This window comes from Vicugna pacos, chromosome 12, assembly GCF_048564905.1.
Source record: "Vicugna pacos chromosome 12, VicPac4, whole genome shotgun sequence".
Taxonomy (NCBI): domain Eukaryota; kingdom Metazoa; phylum Chordata; class Mammalia; order Artiodactyla; family Camelidae; genus Vicugna; species Vicugna pacos.
In genome coordinates this window covers 25,314,484-25,335,565 of record NC_132998.1, presented here as the reverse complement: position 1 = coordinate 25,335,565, position 21,082 = coordinate 25,314,484, and the positions used below count along the sequence as shown (strand labels likewise).

The 21,082-nt window shown below is 40.4% G+C and overlaps 1 long non-coding RNA gene across 1 annotated transcript in view; it reads left to right on the top strand.

The window, feature by feature from the left end:
- The window catches only part of LOC140700446 (uncharacterized), an 84,027-nt gene that overhangs the window by 24,082 nt on the left and 38,863 nt on the right, over positions 1 to 21,082 (top strand). The window contains exon 2 of the long non-coding RNA XR_012078838.1: positions 6,687 to 6,742. This is a non-coding gene — a long non-coding RNA (uncharacterized lncRNA). The remainder of the gene's footprint in view (positions 1 to 6,686; positions 6,743 to 21,082) is intronic.

Here is a 21,082-nt window from a genome sequence, read left to right as displayed (position 1 = left end):
TGCCAAATGAGACTTTGCAAATTATGATTTTGCCAAGAGAAGCAAAGAACGCTCAATTATCCCTTAAGTCAGTAATTGAGCAACTCTTAAAATTAGCCAGGAACTTTTTTGGCCATATTGGATGAGGGAGGCATGGCCTGTCTTTTTACATACCTGGGGCATGAATTCTGGCTTCGGTTCCCCTAGCACAGGGATTGCTTTTGTTCATCTCCAAAGGTAGCTCACTGGCCTGCTTCACCACTACGTCTAATGTCAGGTCAACTCATTTACTTATTAACCAACATTTATTGCACACTTGCTATTTGCCAGCATCAGGGCTGGGTGTTTTACCTAAATTAGCTCAGTTAGTCCTAACTGTGATCCTATGAAGAAAGTAATATAATTAACACTATTTGATCACTAGGAAAACAATTACTTGCTCACAAAGACTATGAATGGGGATCCAGATCAGTGTGAATCCAGAACCAGTGTTTTCACCTGTTTATGAGCTTGCCTCATGGGCAACAATGTGGTCGTGATGTTGTGACATCGTGCATTGCTCTCTGAACAGCTTGCGTTATTGCCTCCCACTGGTCAGCATTTCCCAGGGGTCTGAGGTGCATGTGACAGGTTGATGTTTTTTTCTTTTTCAGTAGTAGAGCAATGGTTTGTGGAAATATCAGGCACATCTCCAGAATCACAGGTCCCTTTCATAAGTAGGGATTTCCTTTGTCTGGATTTTTAAAGAAGCTTTCCTTAGAAAGACCCTTTTTGTTGTGCAAATGCAGAGAGTGCTTTCTGTTTTCAACACAGCACTTGAAAAAAGGGAACACAAATCCTTTAATGTTAATGGCTGTTTCCAGATGGCTCTGTAATATAAGCAGAATGGTGGAAGCTGAAGCCACTTTTCGAAGATTTTTGTGAACAGAATTAATTTGGTGAGATTTATATCATATCTAGAACTTTGCCATCACACATTGTTTATTTATTTTTAAGTTAAGAGGCTTTATTTCTTAGGTGATACAAATAAAAACAGACAGTAGGAAACCCCCACAGGACAGAAACTGGAGAAGTAGTGGTGTAATGGAAACAGCTGTAGGAGAAATTTCTTGAAGCTCTGTTTATGATCACCTCCTTTGGGGAGATGAGGAAAGGAAAGCAGATGTCAGCCTGTGGGATATTTTACCGAGAATTGTTTATGGTTATATCATCCTGAGTAGAAGAAGAAGGAAAAGAGAAACAATGTTTAATGTGGAGTGTAGGATCAATTGGGGATAATTTGGCGATAGTGAGCAAGACCTGGCCACAAGGACTATTGAGCCAGTACCAATTAGGGGTAGGGGAGTAGTGAGAAACTGACCCTGCTCATACGGACAGGGGGATGTGTGTGTGTGTGTGTTTACACAACTTCCCACATAAAAAGGGCAACCATGAAAAAGCAACTCAGTATCAGTCCAGGCTGGTCTAAGAGGGTCACTAATAGCACATCCACCCTGAGGAAGAATACCTAGCCTGTGAGGGTATCTTTGCAGCCAGGAGTCATGGAATGTGTGTGTGTGTGTGTGTGTGTGTTGTGGAGTGTGGGGATGCACAGGGAGAATAGGGCATGGTGTCAAAAACTTCTATTACATCTCTTTTAGCTAATCAGTTTCTTTTTAAATAGTCTCTTGTTTTTGATTAGATCTTACTGTATGGGTGGGCTGAGAAGGATTTTTTGATATCTATTCTATTTGATATCTATTTCCTTCTGCAGAAACATCGCCAGCTAATTCGGAGATGCTATCTGTAGTATAGCACAGAGAATTCAGGAGATAGCGGACTTTCTACATCTGCTACTAACTAGCTGTGTGACCTTGAGCAAGTCACTTAAAGTCTCTTCAGATGTGTTGGATGATTTCTAAGGTCCTTCTCAGTGCTGAAATTTACAGAGTCAACTTTCCTATAAAATTCACTTGAGGTTTCCTATGTCTGTTTTTATGTCCTATTTCAATAGCCATGAATGAAACTTGGTAAAAGATGGTATTTCGGTCATGGTGGAAATCATGTGTATACAATGAATGGTTTCTTTTTGGAAGATTTCCCCACTTCATTTCACCTTGCCTAGCAAAGAAGAAGTTTCGACATTCTCTAAGCTGAGCCTTGACAAACATATACCTAGCTCCTTAAAAGAAACATTTGTGGAGAATTCCTGAGGATTTGAAACATTTTTGGAGGATTCTTAAAGTTATTCATCATTATAACTTTAAATAGCATTTATTAAATAGTCTCATAGCTTTGGATAGTCATTTAGATCTTACTTCATTTTAAGGACATATGATACTGAATGGAACCCAAGTCTTTATCTAATCACTTATTTCATTTCATTATAACTTCCCTGTTTTTAAATCTGCCTTGCCTACTAAATCATGAGTCCCTTGAAGGTGGAAATCATATTTCATTTATCTTTCTATTCCCTACTGCTGAGTATAGTATTCTGACTCAATAGTTGTCTTTTGAGTAAAAGATAATTAACTCATCACTGTCAAACCATATTTACAATTCAGATTTGATTCATACCATCTTCATGCATTGTGTTTAGTTGAGCACAGTTGTGAGGGACTCACAGGTTCACCCTGAAAGCTTTCTCAGGCTGCCCCTCCCTCCCCACTCACACACCTGGTGGTGGTGGAAGGGGATGTATTTTGAAAAGGCTTCCCAGATGAGCAATGAGTTGGGGTGGAGTGGAGACAGATATTTTTCCCACCATGCAAGCCTGCATAGGGGCAGAGAGAAGAAAAATAAGATGCCCTTCTCTGAAAGCCTGCTCTCCTCCTCATCAGGCAAGGAAACTATACTCACCCAAACTGAAGCCTCATGCACCAGGAATAGGCATGTTTTTAAGGCCACCCTGTTGATGCAGCTGACACAGACATACTGAGAAGGAAAAGACGAGTAGAGAACTATTTCACATCAAAATAAATCTTAGCAACCTGCCTTTTAAGCATCAAATTAATTTAAAACTGTTCACAAAGAAACTTTGCCAAAAGGAGAAAATGTCAAATATTTGGAAATACTAAATCAAAGCAATGAAACTGTGCAAAGTTGAGACATTTGGATGGAATGTGCATTGGAAACAACCTCGCTGCGTCCAACGCAGCTCGAGATAGTGTCTGAGGACAGGCGACACAAGACTTAAGAAAAAAAGAGACAAAGTAAAGAGCAAAGATGGGACCAGGGCACTCAAGATCTCGTGGATCCAGAGTGCTGAAAGCCTGGTCGACATCATATTTATTAGTATACAGCTCAGAAAAAAATGCTATCGAAGAAGTGGGGCTTTAGGTATTCCATGCAATAAACACTAAATTCTGCTTGCTGATTAACTGATTGATTTCAGGCCTGTCCCTTCCAGGAACAATCACCCTCTTCCGGGGTATGCAAAATTTCTAAGTCTATCCTGTTATTGCCTCTGGGAGATCTCGAGATAGCAAATATTTCCCCTGGGTTAAACCGCGTGCTTTCATGCCAGAACAAAGTTCTGTTAATGGATGATCTGGCTTTCCAGGACTATCCTTTGTTTTACCCTAAGGAAATATCTGCCCTCCTTCGTGCCCTTATGGTCAATCTCAGGATTGCCCCTCACAAATTTTCTTTAGCATAATACATGTTATAGGTCATCTACTGTGTAAAGCATTAAAACAAAGCAAGCATGTGCATTTTAAGCAAGTAAGTGTGAATATAATATTTTAAGCTCATGGAAATTTAGGTGCGGCTTGTTTTCTAGTTGCTTGTTTTCCAGCGGCTTGTTTTGCAGCAGCTTGTTTCCCAGCACAACCTGGAGCATCCATTAGCTTTGTTGGAAGTTTGAGATATTCAGCTCAAAGACTCACTCCTCAGAGGGCCTTCCCTGACCACCTGATCTCAAGCAGTCTCCCGGTTCTCTGTCACTCACTCTGTTTCCTGTCACTCTGTCTCATCATCGTGTGCCCTGTTTAATTTGTTTCACAACACCTTTCATCTAAAATTATCTTGTTTATTTATTCATTTCCTGTAGAATGTGTGGGCATCCCCTCTGTCTTATTTACTACAGTGCCCAGCTCCTTGGCAGGAGGAGGTGCTCAGTAAATATTTATCGACTAAGTGACAGTATTAATATTATGCATGGCTCATTGAAGATACTTCCTTAAAACTATTTTTCAAAATGTAAAAACTGTCAGAAAAAAAGTCACTCTGTTCAGGATTTGCCTCAAAAAAAAATGCTTGGAGAGTTGCCATAGCAGGGTGGTTAACAGCACAGAACAGAGTCAGATTACCTGGATGTGTCTCCTGTAGGACCCAGAAACACCTACAAAAGACTCATCTAGTGAGACTTCCAGGATTTAGTTCAAGTTTGTGCTCACAGCATTAAGAACACATTATTTATTTTGAAACACTCATGCAGTGGGGCCCAGAATGTAGCAGAAGAATGAGATGTGAGATTCCTTTTAAAATAAATTCCATGCTTAAGCTAAAAAAAAAAAAAAAGACACCAATGAACTTATTTACAAAACAGAAACAGACTCACAGACATAGAGAACAAACTTATGGTTAGCAGTGGGGAAAGGGGGAGGGAAGGGATAAACTGGCAGTTTGAGATTTGCAGATACTGACTACTATATATAAGACAGATAAACAACAGGGTCCTACTGTATAGCACAGGGAACTATATTCAATATCTTGTAGTAGCCTAAAGTGAAAAAGGACGTGGAAAGGAATATGTGTACGTACATGTATAACTGAAACGTTGTACACCAGGAACTGATGCAACATTATAAACTGACTGTAACTTACTTAAAAAAATTCCAATCTTAAAGCATGCCTATATTTACTAACCTCTAAAAAATATTTCCTTCTGTCTCCCATGAAAACATAAAGCTATTAAAAGTCTTTGAGATCAAACGTGGCACATAATTTGTCCTCTTGGCTGCTTTATGCAATGACAGAGAAGGTGGAGTCAAAGATGTTAGTTCTGACTCAAACTCTGCCATTTACTAGGTTGAGTAAGTCACTTAATCCCTGTGAGACACACTTTCTTTATCTGTTCAAAATGAAAAAGGCAATAATATGCACCAACATTCTTGCGCCTCCCGAAATGGCTGTTATACTCCTGGGATATTACCTATGTGAAAGTGCTTAGTATTAGTGCTAAATGTTAAGGGTTGTAAGGATATTAGCTATTTTTTACATTAATGATGGAAGGATGTCAGCATAAATAAAAAGGTAAACTGGGGTGAGCTCAAATGACCAGATATTGTGTTTATTTGGGAATAGCAGAAAAATTGCAATAGGAAACACATGTTATAAGAAGCTACAGGTGAGTCTGTGAAGGGTTTGGTCTTTTGAGGGTTTGGAAGGGGGCTGTATTTATGGGCAAGGAATACAGAGAGGGGAGGTCCAGCCAGAATCCAAATGAGACAGGAGGGAAGGGGGCAAGGCACAGCCACTCAAGGAATGACAGCAACCAAAATGGTAGATTCACCTCCTAGTTGGCTTTGAGGATTAAGAGGTTTAACTTGTAATAGACCTTGAGCTTCATTATATGCTCATTGTAACAGCATGATCAAATAATATGCCTGCAGGCATCATGACAGCCCCAAGGCTAACCACAAAAGAGAATGGCTGGTGGCCCAATCCCTGGGAATCCCAACCCCTTCCTCAGGGCAGTTGGATTGATCCCACCTGTAAGCGTGTGAAGCTACTGAGACCATAAAAAGTGACAACACCATGCCTAATGGCCCCTTTGTGCTCTCTCTCCCCTTTGGAGATGGCCCATACCCTGTCTGTGGAGTGTGTACCGACTTTTACTTCAACCTGAGCATCCAATTCCCACACCTCTTTCCTTGCCTTTCTCTTGCCTTATAATCTATGCAGTATGTATCTCGAAATAAAATCTACCTTAACTCAACAGTGGCTCACACTTGAATTCTTTCCTGCGTGAAGCCAAGGACTCACACTTGGCAGGGCTCGTCCCAGGGGCTCAGCTGAGACCTGGGACTTGGCCTCCTCATGCCCCATATCCATTTTTCTGCATCACAAACAGTGACTTGACTGGCTTGAGGATGGGGAGAGATCCTTGGTGGGTGTTTACTGGTCAGAAGATGAGTCAGTCTTCTATAAATCAGGCATTCAGTTCTTTTTCCTTTTTTTTTTTTGAAGTTTTAGGATTTAGAATATTTTTATTTTTCTCTTCTCCTTGTCTTTTTTTCTTTTGCAGGGGAGGGGTAGTAATTAGGTTTATTAACTTATTTTTTGGTGGCGGTACTGTGAATTAAACCTCGGATCTCGTGTGTGCTAGGCATGTGCTCTACTGCTGACTTATACCCTCCCCCTGCTTTCAGTTCTAAAGTTCAGTTCTTCTGAGGGTGAATGCATGAGATTCTGTTTCAAATCATCCAGTTCCATTTTAGATTGAAATGCTTTCACAGATGTTAGCATATTATAACTTTGTGACTGGTGGAGAATATAATTCTATTTCACTGTTTATAGCGAAACACTCAACTGCCTAAACTAGCTATACTGTTTGCCTTCAAGAACAATGAAGTGGTGAGTGCAAGAAATAATGACAGAGTAGAAGCTGAAGTTATAGAGTCATTGCTGTGCTACCTGGGCCAGATCTCAGCAGTGTGTTTATCAGAAATTTAGCAACTGGAATAGATATCTAGAGATCTAATTATATGTTCTCTTATTTACAGTAAGAGAGCTAAATTGGAAAATCATCTCCTGATCCTCCTACTTATTCCACTAACACGTAAGTAGTTAAATCTTTTCTTACTCCACTCTTTCTCTTCCAGCCCATCAAGACTCCCTTCTCACATTCAAAAACCCTCATTTCCTCATGAAAAAAACTTCTCATCTTCAGAGCCAGCATCCTCCACTGTTTAGAAGGAAACAGGCTAAAACGTTAACAATGGTTACTTCTGGATCATAAGATTAAGAGTAACATTTTCTTATCATATTTTTCTGTACCTACCAAATTTTCATAATAAGCATTTATTCTTTTCATGCTAAGAAGAAAAACAAGGAAGCAGATTTATTTAGGCAGCTTTACTCAAAGAGTATTTTATTTTAGATAATACTAATCCTAGGAAATACCCTGCAATAAGTAAGAGCGCTGACAAAATACCTTTGGCAAACACTAGGCACTATCTTCTTTTGGGAGAGTCCCAAAACACATAGTACATTAAGCACTTGAAAGATCCTGCAACAAAGAAACCTGTTTAACTTTGTTTAATCCAGAATTTTCCATATTTTCCCATAAATCATGTTTTTCCTGCAAAATCTGTAATTTTTTTGTGAAGTTAGCAAGCCACAGAATATCTTTCTGGGAAACACATGTGGTTGAGAATGACTTTCTTTGATTGAGCAAGTGGGTGACATGGCTTTCTCGACCAGGGTCCATGCATCACTAGAGGGTCCACATGTGGGCTTCAGGCAGGTACCACAAACCCTACAGACTATATGAGTGATATTAAGTGTTTGTACATACATGTGCTTTCTTCGTGGAGGCAGGGTCCACAATCCTCATTACATTCTCAGGCATCCACATTCTGAAATCATCTCAGGCATTTTCATTCTGAAAAGACGAAGGACCATAGACATAAAGTAAAATCAGCTTCTCGACATCCATCACTTTTGCCTAAGCAACACTTTGCCATCAATACAAAGCAGAAAGATCAAGAAATCTGTTACCATATTTAGCAAAAATGAAACAAAACAAATAAGGCACCCAGTTAAATTTTAGTAATTTCAGATAAACAGTGGACAATTCTTTGGTACAAGGATGCAATGTCTGGGACATCCTAATGCTAAAATTATTTGTTGTTTATCTGAAATTAAAATTAAACCAAGCATCCTGTATTTTATCTCACTGCCTTAGTTAATGAAAATTTATTAACAATGGGGCTATGCAACACCGTATGAGAAATGCCTTTCTATTCAGAGTGTGGCCCACAGCCCATCAAATCACCTGGAGGTTTACTAAAAATGCAGAATCTCAGTCTCCACCAGCAGTGCTCAGAGTCTGCCTTGTATCAAGATCTCTAGGTGAAATGATCTCTAGGTAAAGAATTTCTGACTTGGTTTTTGACTGCAGTTGCACATTGGCATCGCCTGGAAGCTTTAAACCTACTCCCGCCAGAGCTTACTCTCAGAGCATCAGGTTTAGTTGATCTGAGGCACAATCCAGACTGCAATATTTTTAAACAACCCCTCACTTCCACCCCAAATGATTCTAATGTGTAGCTGCAATATTGTGATTTATAAGAAACATATATTTAGTCATTTAGATGACCAGAATATATTCCTCATAAACATATTTGGTCCTTGCTCATGGTTCCCGGCTCAGAGCTCCGAAAACTCCTGGAATTTCCTGAATGATAAGAACAGTGGGAGCTTCTCTTGTTATAATATTTGCAGACTTGTCCTCTGTTCCTGAAGTTGCTTCAGAGCCATAAAGGAGGCTTAGGTGTTATTTGTAACAAGCTCCTTTTTGCCACAATTGTGTTTATGTTAAGGAGGTGATGTTTGGAACCCACAGAAAGATGGGGGCTGGTTGCTAGGAGAACCAACCGTGGGATTAGAGGGTTGGAAATTTTGGTCCCACTTTTGATCTCCCTAACCTCCAGTGGAGAGAGAGGGCTGGAGGTTGAATTAATCTCCACTGGCCAAAGATTTAATCAATTATGCTTATGTGATGAGGCCTGCCTGCGTTAAAAACCCAAAGGGAGAAGGTTTGGAGGGCTTCTTTTGGTGAACGTGCGGAGATAGGGGAGAGAGCCACTGCTCAGAGAGAGAGCACGAGCCCTGAGACCCTTCCTACATACTTTGCCCTGTGTATCTCTTCTGTTTGGCTGTTCCTGAGTTACAGCCTTTTATAATAAACTGGTATTATGGTAAGTAAAATGTTCCTCTGAGTTCTGTAAGCTGCTCTGGCAAGTAAATTAAACCTGAGAAGGGGATCATGGGACTTTATAGCCAGTCAGTCAGAAATACAGGAAACAAACTGGACTTTTGACTGACATCTGGGGTGGTGGTTTGGGGGCTGCAGTCTTGTAGAACTGGGCCCTTAACCTGTGGGATCTGATGCTATCTCCAGGTAGATAGTGCCAGAATTGAGCTCAATTGTAGGACATCCAGTTGGTGTTAAAGACTTAGTGGTGTGGGGACCCTCCTCCACCATCGGTATTGGGTGTGGAAATTTGAGTAGTCTAGTGGCACCTTTATATAAAGTTGAGGACCCAGCCAGGGTAAGGACTTCATCAGAACCACCTGTGGAGAGTTTCCCACACTCCCTGTGCCCAACCCAAATCTCCAGGTGTGGCTGCAATTTCAGAAAACATCTGGAACAATACTGCCGTATACTCTCCCTGTAGTTGAGAACCATTAAAGTTGAGGGCACCTAACATGGAGTTATCCAGCTGCTACCGGGCCCCCAGGACACTGAGGGAAGAAGGTCCACCTATGGGAACTCAGCATTCAACTCGAGTTAAGTTTGGTTTTCCCCCTGTTTTCCTGGCAGCCACAGAACCACAGGTGGGAGGACACAAAAGACAAGGCAGGATGGAGGGAATGTCATGATTGTTCTAATTTCTGTGGAGAGTTGCAGTGGTGCCTGAGGATGAAGGTGTTCACTGTCTCCTGCCAGATTAAGTCATTTGTTTCGGCTCTTGGGTTGTGAAATGGCATCCCACAAGTCAACTTAGAATACTAAATGAATTATGAAAATGGTTCTAGCAGAAGTGGGGAATGATTTAAATAATTCTGAGTTATATTACCCAGTGCGGGTGGTGATTTGTTCGCCTACAGATAATGTGAAACACAGCTGCGGAGAAAGACATAAAGCGATTGTCGGGGGTGTTGGATCCCTGGGCTGACAAATGGGCTAAGCAGTAACAGTTAAAGCAATCTCAGCCTTTCCTCCTGCAGTACATGGTAATTGAGTGCAAAGCCTGGTAAGGAGCAGGCAGATTTAGTCAAAGAAAAGAAATCTCTGTCTCATTAAATCTTAAGTATTTCATCTAAGGGTGAGCCTGCACGATGTCTTTGTCTTTTAGATACTTATTTTGCAATTTCTTTTGGAAGAAATTTAATATCAATTTAACACTTTCTCAGCCTTGGATTTATTTTCCTATTGGTTAAAAAAAATTAAGAAATGCTTGATTTTCTTGAGGAAGGATGAGAAATGGGGTATAAATGCAGTAAGAACTGAGACAGAGGAACAAACAGGCCTATTTCTGGGCTTACGACCACTTGGTGGCCTGGAGGCTTAATGGCAAGTTCATTAGGTTGATGACATTGACACAAGGCAGTCAGTGGGCTTCTAGTTCAAAGGAGGTCAGCTGGTGTTTTATTTTTTTCAAAAGTTTCAGGGCGGGTCTCCTTTAAGGCCAAAATGTTGAAGAATTTTATTCAGGTAAAATGCACGTGGTTCACGCGCATTGTCTTAAACCCTCCAACTTTAACTGGCTTAGGGATCATCTGGGGATCTTGTTAAAATGCAGTTTCTGACTGAGTAAATCTGGTGTGTGGCCTGAGATTGTGCCTTTCTAATAAGCTCCCAACTGATGTTGACTCTGTGGGCCTGCAGACCACGCTGTGAGTAGGAAGGCTGTGGAAGTTTTGTTAACCGTGTATACTAGTTAGGGTTTTCTAGAGATAGAACCAACAAAATTGATAGAGATACACATATACAAGCGTACTTTGTTTTATTACGCTCTATTGTACTTTGCAGATACTTCTTTTTTTTTTTTAAACAAATTGAAGGTTTGTAGCAATTATGTGGTAAGTCTATCAGAGCCATTTTTCCAGCAGCATTTGCTCACTTTGTGTCTGTTACGCTCTGGTCATTCTCACAATATTTTAAGCCCTCTACCAGCAAAGATTTAACTCACCGAAGGCTCAGAGGATGGTTAGCATTTTTTAGCAATGAAGTATTTTTAATAAGGTATTTATATTTTTTTAGACATAATGCTATTGCACATGTATTAGACTACAGTATAGTGTAAACATAACTTTTATATGCACTTGGAAACCAAAAAATTTGTGTGCCTTGCTGTCTTGTGATACTCATTTTATTGCAGTGGTCTGGAACTGAAACCACAGTATCCCTGAGGTCTGCCTGCACACATGTGTATTGAGAGATTGTATTTATTTTAAGGAATTGGTTCATGCAGGGTGGAGGGGTGGCAAGTCCAAAGTCTGTAGGACAGACAGGCTGGAAACTCAGGCAGGAGTTAATGCTGCAGTCTTGAGGCAGAATTTCTTTTTCAGGAAACCTCAGTTTCGGCTCTTTTTTTTTTTTAAACATTTTTTATTGATTTATAATCATTGTACAATGTTGTGTCAAATTCCAGTGTAGAGCACAATTTTTCAGTTTTATATGAACACATATATATTCATTGTCACATTTTTTTCTCTGTGAGCTACCATAAGATCTTGTATATATTTCCCTGTGCTATACTGTATAATCTTGTTAATCTATTCTACAATTTTGAAATCCCAGTCTATCCCTTCCCACCCCCTGCCCCCTTGGTAACCACAAGTTTGTATTCTATGTCTATGAGTCTATTTCTGTTTTGTATTTATGCTTTGTTTATTTGTTTGTTTGTTTTAGATTCCACATATGAGTGATCTCATATGATATTTTTCTTTCTCTTTCTGGCTTACTTCACTTAGAATGACATTCTCCAGGAACATCCATGTTGCTGCAAATGGCATTATGTTGTCAGTTTTTATGGCTGAGTAGTATTCCATTGTATAAATATACCACTTCTTCTTTATCCAGTCATCTGTTGATGGACATTTAGGCTGTTTCCATGTCTTGCCTATTGTAAATAGTACTGCTGTGAACATTGGGGTGCAGGTATCATTTTGAAGTAGGGTTCCTTCTGGATATATGCCCAGGAGTGGGATTCCTGGGTCATATGGTAAGTCTATTCCTAGTTTTTTGAGGAATCTCCATACAGTTTTCCACAGTGGGTGCACCAAACTGCATTCCCACAGCGGTGTAGGAGGGTTCCCTTTTCTCCACAGCCTCTCCAGCATTTGTCATTTGTGGATTTTTGAATGATGGACATTCTGACTGGTATGAGCTGATACCTCATTGTAGTTTTGATTTGCATTTCTCTGATAATGAGTGATATTGAGCATTTTTTCATGTGCCTATTGATCATTTGTATGCCTTCCTTGGAGAATTGCTTGTTTATATCTTCTGCCCATTTTTGGATTGGGTTGTTTGTTTTTTTCTTATTAAGTCGTATGAGCTGCTTATATATTCTGGAGATCAAGCCTCTGTGGATTTTGTTTGCAAAAATTTTTTCCCATTCCATAGGTTGTCTTTTTGTTTTACTATGGTTTCCTAGAACAGTCTACTCAAGCAATAGGAATAAAAGCAAGAATAAACAAATGGGACCTAATGAAACTTACAAGCTTCTGCACAGCAAAGTTTTGGCTCTTAAGGCCTTTCAGTTGATTGCATGAGGCCCACTCACATTACTGAAGGTAATCTACTTAAGGTCAACTGATTATAGATGTTAATCACATCTACAAAATACCTTCACGGCCACATGTAGATGAGTATTTGATTAAATAACGATAGCTCAGCCAAGCTGGCTCATAAAACCTACCATCATACCTTGAACTCTTTAAAGGACAGTTTCCACTCATGTCTATAAGCAAAATAGATAAAAGCACACATGCTCTGGTTAAATTAGGAATGATGGTCCTGGAGCCTGGCCTCTCATTTCTCAGGCTCCTGTCCATTCCCAGCTCCTGCTGCCTCTGCCTGAAGGAGCTTTAAGGAGCATAGTTTCAAGATCTTTGTCTTATATTTCTCCACCTGTAAAATGAAGATAGTAGTACTTGACTGGGGAGTAAATTAGACCACCTGAGAAAAACCATTCAGTGCAATGTCTGGCACATTTGTAGGAATTTTATGTGTGTTAGCAGTTTCTAGTATTATTATCAATCAGAACAATTGAAAGATAACCTTTCTTGCAAAGAAAGGAGAACTTGCAATATTTTGGTGTAAGGCTTGGTGTTTTATAGCGAACTCATGATGTATTTCTGCCTTTACTTTTGCTGCTTACCTAGTGGCAAGAGAACCAGCTTCTGTATCCTGCACCCCAGCTGAGCCTCCAAATGGACGATGTCTTTGTGGGCCCAGCATTGGGACAAGCTCTCAGACCTGAGGAGGAAAAGATCAAGGGTTACTGCTTTGTTCTCTTTACTGCCTCTTGACCTAGAACAGAACTGTGGTTTGTCTCACCTGGTGGCTGAAGTAAGAAAATGCTAGGTCTTCCTTAACTTCAACTGCAAAGAAATAGCACGGCTGCAACCTAGCAATTTTCTGTTATGTGAAAACAAGCACAGTTCTCTCAATAGCTTCCTTAGAAATTAGAATTTGAAAGGTAAAAGAAGCTATATTTTATAGTGCTCATTTTGCCTACAAATAATTTAATAGAGGAGGGGACATGTGTTTAAAAGGAGAATATGCTGAAGGAAAAATGTCTGAAGTGTATAAGGGGCTTTGAGTGCCATGAGTTTAAAAAGTGGTGTGGAACAACAAAGAATTTTCCTTCTCAAAACACTGGGCTAATAAGCTTACGAGATTGTATTTCAAGTGCATATTTTATAAAGTCATCCTGGACCTTGGAAACAAAATTATATGCTTTCTGCTCATTTCACTAACAAAAGAAGACAGTATATTTTCTTTGATTTCTTTGACGGTTAGTATTTATGATACATGGGATAGAAGAGCCTCCAGCTCATTGCACCAAAGCTGTATTGGCTCTTACCGTAAGAAAAACAGTGAAAAAACCCCTCAGCTCCATTAGTAACATGGCAAATACAACTTGAAGACATGCTGGGAATAGTTCCTTAGAGTATGATGTTACTAGTTTCCTGATGACGGTCATAGTTCACATGAAGTGGCCTAAGAAAATTTCCATTCAATGTAACAGATATTTCTTACCTATATTCAATATTAATTATTGCTACAGTTAAGGTAAAAAAAAAAAAGGCAGCCAACATAGAGGCAGGACAGAGTGAGTAGTTATGAGTGGTTATGCCGACACTTTGGTTTTGGGGTTTTTTTGGGGGGTGGGGAGGTAATTAGGTTTATTTATTTATTTAATGGAGGTACTGCGGATTGAAACCAGGACCACACATTCTACCACTGAGCTATACCCTTCCCCCAAACCCCAACACTTTGATGTTAGACAGACTTAGGTTCAAGCTCAAGTTCCAGTTGGTTGCTGTGTGACCTTGGGCAGGTTCTTGAACCTCCCTAAACTTTATTTAACTTGTCCATAAAGTGGAGTAATGCTTTATAGGGTTGTTTTGAGGATTAAATAAAATAAAACGTGTAAGCATTTAATAAATGTAAGATACAACTATTAGGTTAAGAAAAGAGAAATGGGACATAGCCAGGGCCAGTCCCTCTCACAGATCGTCAGGCTATGATGTCCATACGATGCCACAAAAAAATGTTCTAAGAAATTATGAGTGAGTCACATGGGAATCCTGTTTAAATCATTCTAGGGGCCTATTGGGATGAATCCTCCTACAGCTGTGATACTATGAGCAAGGTAACCTCTCCAAACTAGAGTTCTCTGTAAAACAGTCATAGGACCTACCTCATAGGGCTATCTCCTTAATGAACTTTTTATTTTAGAGTAATTTTAGATTTACAGAAAAGTTGCCAAGATAGTACAGTTTCCCCTTAGATCCTGGGCCCAGTTTTCTCCATCATTTACATCTTACATTACCATGGTATGTCTGTCTAAACTAACAAACAAATGTTGGTACTACTATTAATTAAACTCTAGACTTCATTTGGATTTCCCCAGTTATTCCATTAATGGCCCCTTCGTGTTCCAGGATCCAATCCAGGAAGCCATGTTGCATTTTGTTGTCTTGTCCCCAGTTCCCTCTGGTCCATGACAGTTTCTCCATCTTCCCTTCTTTCCATGACCTGACAGTCTGGAGGAATCTGGCCAGATAACCTGTAGAATGTCCCACAGTCTAGGTTTGTCTACTTCTCTCAGGATTGGACTAGGATTACGACATTGGGGTTTTATGGGGATTTAATGAGAGCACGTGTAAAGCACTCAGGACCCTATTTGGAAGGTGTTTTATGTTATCAGGGTGCATTTTTAATGCAGAGGAGCAAAGCTGAGTCGTGGTTGAGAGCAGAGGCTCTGCAGCCGACAGCCTGCGTCCAGGCCCTGATGCTGCTGCTTTCTGGCTCTGTGACCCTGGACACGTTTCTAACCCCTCAGTTTTCCTCACCTAAAAGTAAGGATAATAGCACTTGTTGTGAGGATTGCATTGATGTCCATGTGAGTTTATAGATGTAAAGCGCTTATTATATTCTCATCCCCTAACAAGCTCCCTTTACTTTTTGCTATTTGTATCATTCATAATAATAGCATGAGGCCATCCCTCCCTGTTCAACTTTGGGGCAATTCTGAATCTTCATGTAGCCGTTCATTGACAGTGGCTAAGCCTGTGTGAGACACCATGTGTCCTGAAGGCACCTGATCCCAAGTGTCATTGTTAGCCCAGGTCCTAGGGCAGGTTTTGGAATCACAAGAAACATTCTTCAGTAGCAGCCCTCACATAGCTGAATTCCCTGCTTCCATGTCAGTCCCATCTGTGGGTAGGGCCAGGTGAAAAGGTGGAGACCTCGCCTGGCAGGGAGGGTCCCGAATCAGGCAAACAACAGGAGGAGCCTGGAGTGGGGCAGCGGTGTAGAGCAGGGCCTCTTGCAGGACTGAGAGCCTGGGCTCCGTGGGGTTACCTCACATCCTCTGATATCATCAAGGTCAGGTTTCCCTTATTCAGCATACATGGAAGATGACTCACTTAACCACAGGGTGGCTTAACTAATCTGGAACAACCTTCTAAAATTATGTAATTAAAGACTTCACTAGGATGAAGTGTCTACATGATTTAACAAAATGGATCAAAAGGGGTATTAAAAAAAAAAAAAGGAAGGAGGAAAGCAGGGGGAAAGAGTGAAACAATAAGCCTGGGAAGAAAAAGAAAATTGAAACCCATAACCTCCCTCTTCCCACTTCCTGCTGTCTTGTTCCTGTGGTGCCTTTTTGTCTAATCTTATTTGTCTTACATGATAATCCCCCTGGCAAGAAGGGTGTCACCTCGGTTTCAGGGCAGCTCTAACACTGAGCAATTCCTTGGATGTTAAAAATAGCAGTATATTGTTATAACATCACACTCGGTTACCTCCTTAGGGGTCATCCTTAACTCTTAGTATTTTACCCATTTAGGAAACACAATTTTGAAGTGTTATAAATTTGGAGATTGTACTCTTCCTGGATATCTCATTGAGGGGGTGGGTAGCAGGTATTATATTAATTTTATAGAGGGCCTACCATGAGCCAGGCACCATTCTAGACACTTGAGCTGTCTTAGGTACAGAACAGAAAAAGATGCATGCCCTTATCTGCTTACGTCTTAGTGGGGGAGACAGCATTCACAAGCAAAGTAAACAAGTATATTGTATGGTTAAAAGGTGGTTAATGCGATGTGGAAAAAAGAAGGGAATTGGGAGTCGGGGGTTGGAAGGGTGGGTTCTCAATGCTCCCCATTTGCCAAAGGAGGGCTGCATTAGGGGACAAGCATTCCCCTCTTTGCCTAACTTTTCCTAGCCTCTGCTCTGTTTTGTCTAGCTGTCTCTGACCCTTTTCTATAGCCCCCTCCTTTTTTTTTTTTTTTTAAATGGAAAGAATTTTAAATGCAGCTAAGCACTCTGTCCTGGAGCCAGAGTGTCTGGAATTGATTCCCAGCTCAGTGGCATGTTTCTCTATGGGACCTTAGACAAATTAACTTTGTTGTCACCATCTATAAGATGTATCCACCTCCCAGGTTTGTAGAGAGGGTTAAGTGTTGTTGTTATAAGGTTCTTAGAGCAGTGTCTGGCACAAAGTAGGCACTCAGATATTGGCTTAAAAAGTGATGTTTGTGTGTTGGGGGGTGGGGGAGGGTCATATGAGTAGGAGAATCTCTGCTCCTTGGAAATTGATGGGCAGCCTGAAGTGCAAGATCTGTTTCTACCCTTAAACACCCTGAACATTTGAAAACCCAGCTACGGGGGGCTCCCTCCATCAGGAGCCCACGGCATGAACTGGGCCTCTCCTGCCTTATACATTCAATAACTTTACCGAGACATTTTAATACCATGTTTAAGGCCAGAGTCTGCTTCAAAAATGAGTAAGAATGGGTCCTCCCATATCCCTTGGTTCATTCTCAAGAAATACTCTTCTGATGGTTTTTAAAAATTTTCAAATTCTTTCATTTCAGCTTAAGTTTAATCACCCCAAAAGCTAGGCATTTGCTCTGTTTTATAATTGCCTAAAACACTCAACATTTTGGTCTTTTTTTAGGCCATCATATTCTGATGTTGTTTGGTCTGTGATTTGCTGCTGTGCACAACCACACCGTATATCCTACTTTCATAAAATAAAACAAATAACAAAACTTAGAATATTGAAGAAGGGTGAAAGGAGCCAAAACGTTTTAGGTTGGAGAAAATACAGTAGCCCACTCTTGGGGATTTGTATGAATCTAGTCTTCTCTAAAGAAGAGAATGCAATGCATTGAAGGCAAAACTCAAAGGGTGGCTGGAGAATTAGCACAAATACTGCCAAACATACTCAATATATCTAGGCAACTTCCCTGGGGTAACTTAGTTCCTGCGTGTTGGGTCTGAAGGACTCTCCCATAGAAAATTATTAAGCTTAGTTCAACATCTAAGGTCAAGATAAAAGCAAAAGAATGTGACTTAAAGTGGAAGGTCAAACACACTTAGTGCATCTCCATGATCTGGAAGTCTGTTCCATCCTTTATCACAATGACAAGAACAAGGAGTTGGACAAACAAAAGGTAACCCTATAGTACTTTTGTAACCCTCTAGTACTCACATCAGTGCTTAACCTTGTCTCAAGTTCAGGAAGGGTCAGAAGGGTCTCTTCTTCGTCAAGGGAGAGAGAATTAAGGAGTTTCAAATTTTCAGACCAGGTTGCATAGCATCTGATCAGTCTTGCTTAAGGCTTTCACTGAACTTGTACCCCATTTTCCAATAACTGGATCCCTACCTTGGTTTCTAACTTGGGACCCCAATTCCTCCCATCCCCTCCCAGAGGCTGGTGTCCTGACAGTCCTGGAGAAGACCTCTGGGACTCAGCCTGCCTAGATCGAAACATGATGCAGATCTCCATCACTGTTCTGTCCACCTGTCAAGGCCTCCTCATATCCTGGACCTCTCCAGTCAACACTCTGCCATCTTGGACCACCTCCTGCCACTCTCTAGATAACACACTCTGCACTCTTCCTCTATTGTACCTGTGTCTCAGCTTCTCCCATTCTAGCTGATTCTTCTGTTCACCAAGTTCCTGTCTTGACTTGAGCACAGGAGGTGGTTGGGAAGACAGAAAGAAATAAGGTTATATGTGTTAGAAGTTCAATTCTGATCCAGAATGTCAGTACGTCTTTCTCAGGAGTTTGGCATGAGTATTGAACGAGTATATGCTTCTAAATGACTCCTTAGATGAAATTTGAAGCATGAAGACTTACTTAGAAAGGAAAGGGGGGTGGAAACATTCCAAACAGAGGGAACAGCCGAGTAAAGCCAGACACCAGTGTCTACACTGCCCAGAGGCCCCTGGGTGTCCCACTGGACCAATGAAGATGTCTATTGTTGTGGACATCAGGGTCCTAGAATTCAAAGTCTCCTCAGAGGGGTCCCAGCTTCAGGATGCTGCTTACCAGCATTTCTTCTCACCTCCTTCCTCGCCAAACCTAGACATTTTGATTAGACTGTAAGGTGCTAATTAAAATCACTAAGCAAACCATTTCTCATTTACTCTTAATTTTCAAGCACCACCATAATGATGCATGTTATTAAATGTGTCAGATTAGCTTGGCTCTAAATTTTAATTCACTGCTATGTTGAGTTCCATTTATATAAATTCTCCTTTTCAATGGGCTATTCACATAGAAAGGTGATATTTTGAAAAATTGTGAGCATTGGTTAAACATCATGAGTCCCATATTTAGCTATTCATCGTCTTGTCTTTCTACTTACAAGTTTAAGTAATTCTTTATATAACCATAAAAGTGCCATGAAACAGGGTGATACCTCTTTAATCCATATCTAATCTACATGCTTGTTATCTGCCTTTTTCCCCAGGAGTCTCTTAATTGATTTCCCTTCATTGTGTTTTGTCTTATGCATGTTTTAGAATCTAATAAAGGGAGGAGGGATGTTCAGCAGGAGAAAGTTGATTGTGTTTGATTGTTTTCAAACTAATTAGCTCACACATCTAGTAGCCTTTTCACCATTCTGTCCAAGGATAAATGAACAAAAGACTAATCTGCATTTTTCAATTTGCCTCTTTACCTTTTCTCTTTATGCTTTAACCCCTGACATATATTTGTGTTGCTGCAGGATTAAAAACTCACTTCTGATTAATTCACACAGGGGCCCAAGGGCTCTTGTTAACAATATGCAGCAATGGAACCCCTTGATAAAGCTGACATTAACCACCTCTTAGGTTGAAGGGTTATCTCAGCCTTGGAATATGTAGAATTGGTATGCTTTTGAGAATGTGACTGGATTTGTATTATAACCATGTTCCAGTGGGACATGAAAAGTTAAAAGATAATAAGTTGGGGGAAATAATTCTATTGTTGTACTGACAGGCAAGATTAGTATCCTTATTATGTAAAAAAATGTTCTTGAGGATTCATTTATCCAAGTCAGTCAGTCTTTATGCATTCATTAATTCAACACAAATCTTTAAAACACTTTATGTGTTGAATTATGTCCTCTCAAAATTCATATATTGAAATGCTAACCCTCAGTATCTCAAAGTGTGATCTTATTTTGAGATAAGGTCTTTACAGAGGTAATCAAGTGAAAATGAAGTCATTAGGGTGGGCCCTAATATAATAGGACTGGTGTCCTTATAAAAAGGGGGAATTTGGATACAAGGACACATACAGAGGGAAGACAATGTGATGAGATACAGGGGAAAGATGGCCATCTACAAGCCAAGGAGAGAAGCCTGGAACAGATTCCTCCCTCAGAGCCCTCAGAAGGAACCAACTTTGCAGACATCTTGAACTTTGACTTCTGGCCTCCGGAGCTGTGAGAAAATCATTGTTTGTTGTTTAAACTGCCTAGTCTGTTGTCCTGTGTTAAGGCAGCCCTTGTAAGTGAATATAAGCGCGCACTGGGTTCCAGACACTGTCTGGCACAGTGCTGGGAATATGGCAGTGAACAAACAATGTCTGTCTTTCTGGAACTCACAATCTAGTATGAGAAACAATAATTAAGAACTTAAATTGGTATAAAATAACATGTCAAATCAAGATCTGTGCTGTGAGGAAATATAAAGCAAATTAAAGAGACAGAGAGTGATGGAGTTTGTTATCTAGATTGGAGGGGAGGCAGTTCAAAGAAAATTTCTCTAAGGAGGTGATATTTGAGCAGACACCTGAAAGAAGCAAGGGATAAAACTATGTGGTTATTTGTGGAAAGACGGTTCCTGGCAGAGGGAACAGCAAGTGCAAAGGCCTTGAGGTAAATGAACTTCTTGCTCCTTCTTGAACATGTCAATGTGTTTGGAGCACAGCAAAGGAGGAAGAGGAGTCACAGACAATGGAGTCAGAAAAGAAGGCCAGTGTCAGATGCTAAAGGACCAGGCCTTGTAAGGGTTTTGGGTCTTATTCTGTGTGATAAGAGTCATCAGAACATGTTAAGCAGGGGAATGATAAGATCTGATTTTTTTTGTTAAAAGGCTTGCTCTGGCTGCAGTGTGAAGAGTAGGTGGTAGTGATATAAGAATGGAAACAGGGAAACAAGTTACACAATGAGGCTGTTGCAATAGTTTGAGAGAGAAGTCCTCGAGACAAGGACTGAGTTGGCAGCAGAAGAGATGATAAGAACTGGTAGATCTTCCATCTATTTCATAGTTAGGTCTACACGATTTGCTGAGAGATGGGATGCGAGATGTTAAGGAGTCATGAATGACTTTAAGGTTTGGGGCCTGAAAAACTATGTGAA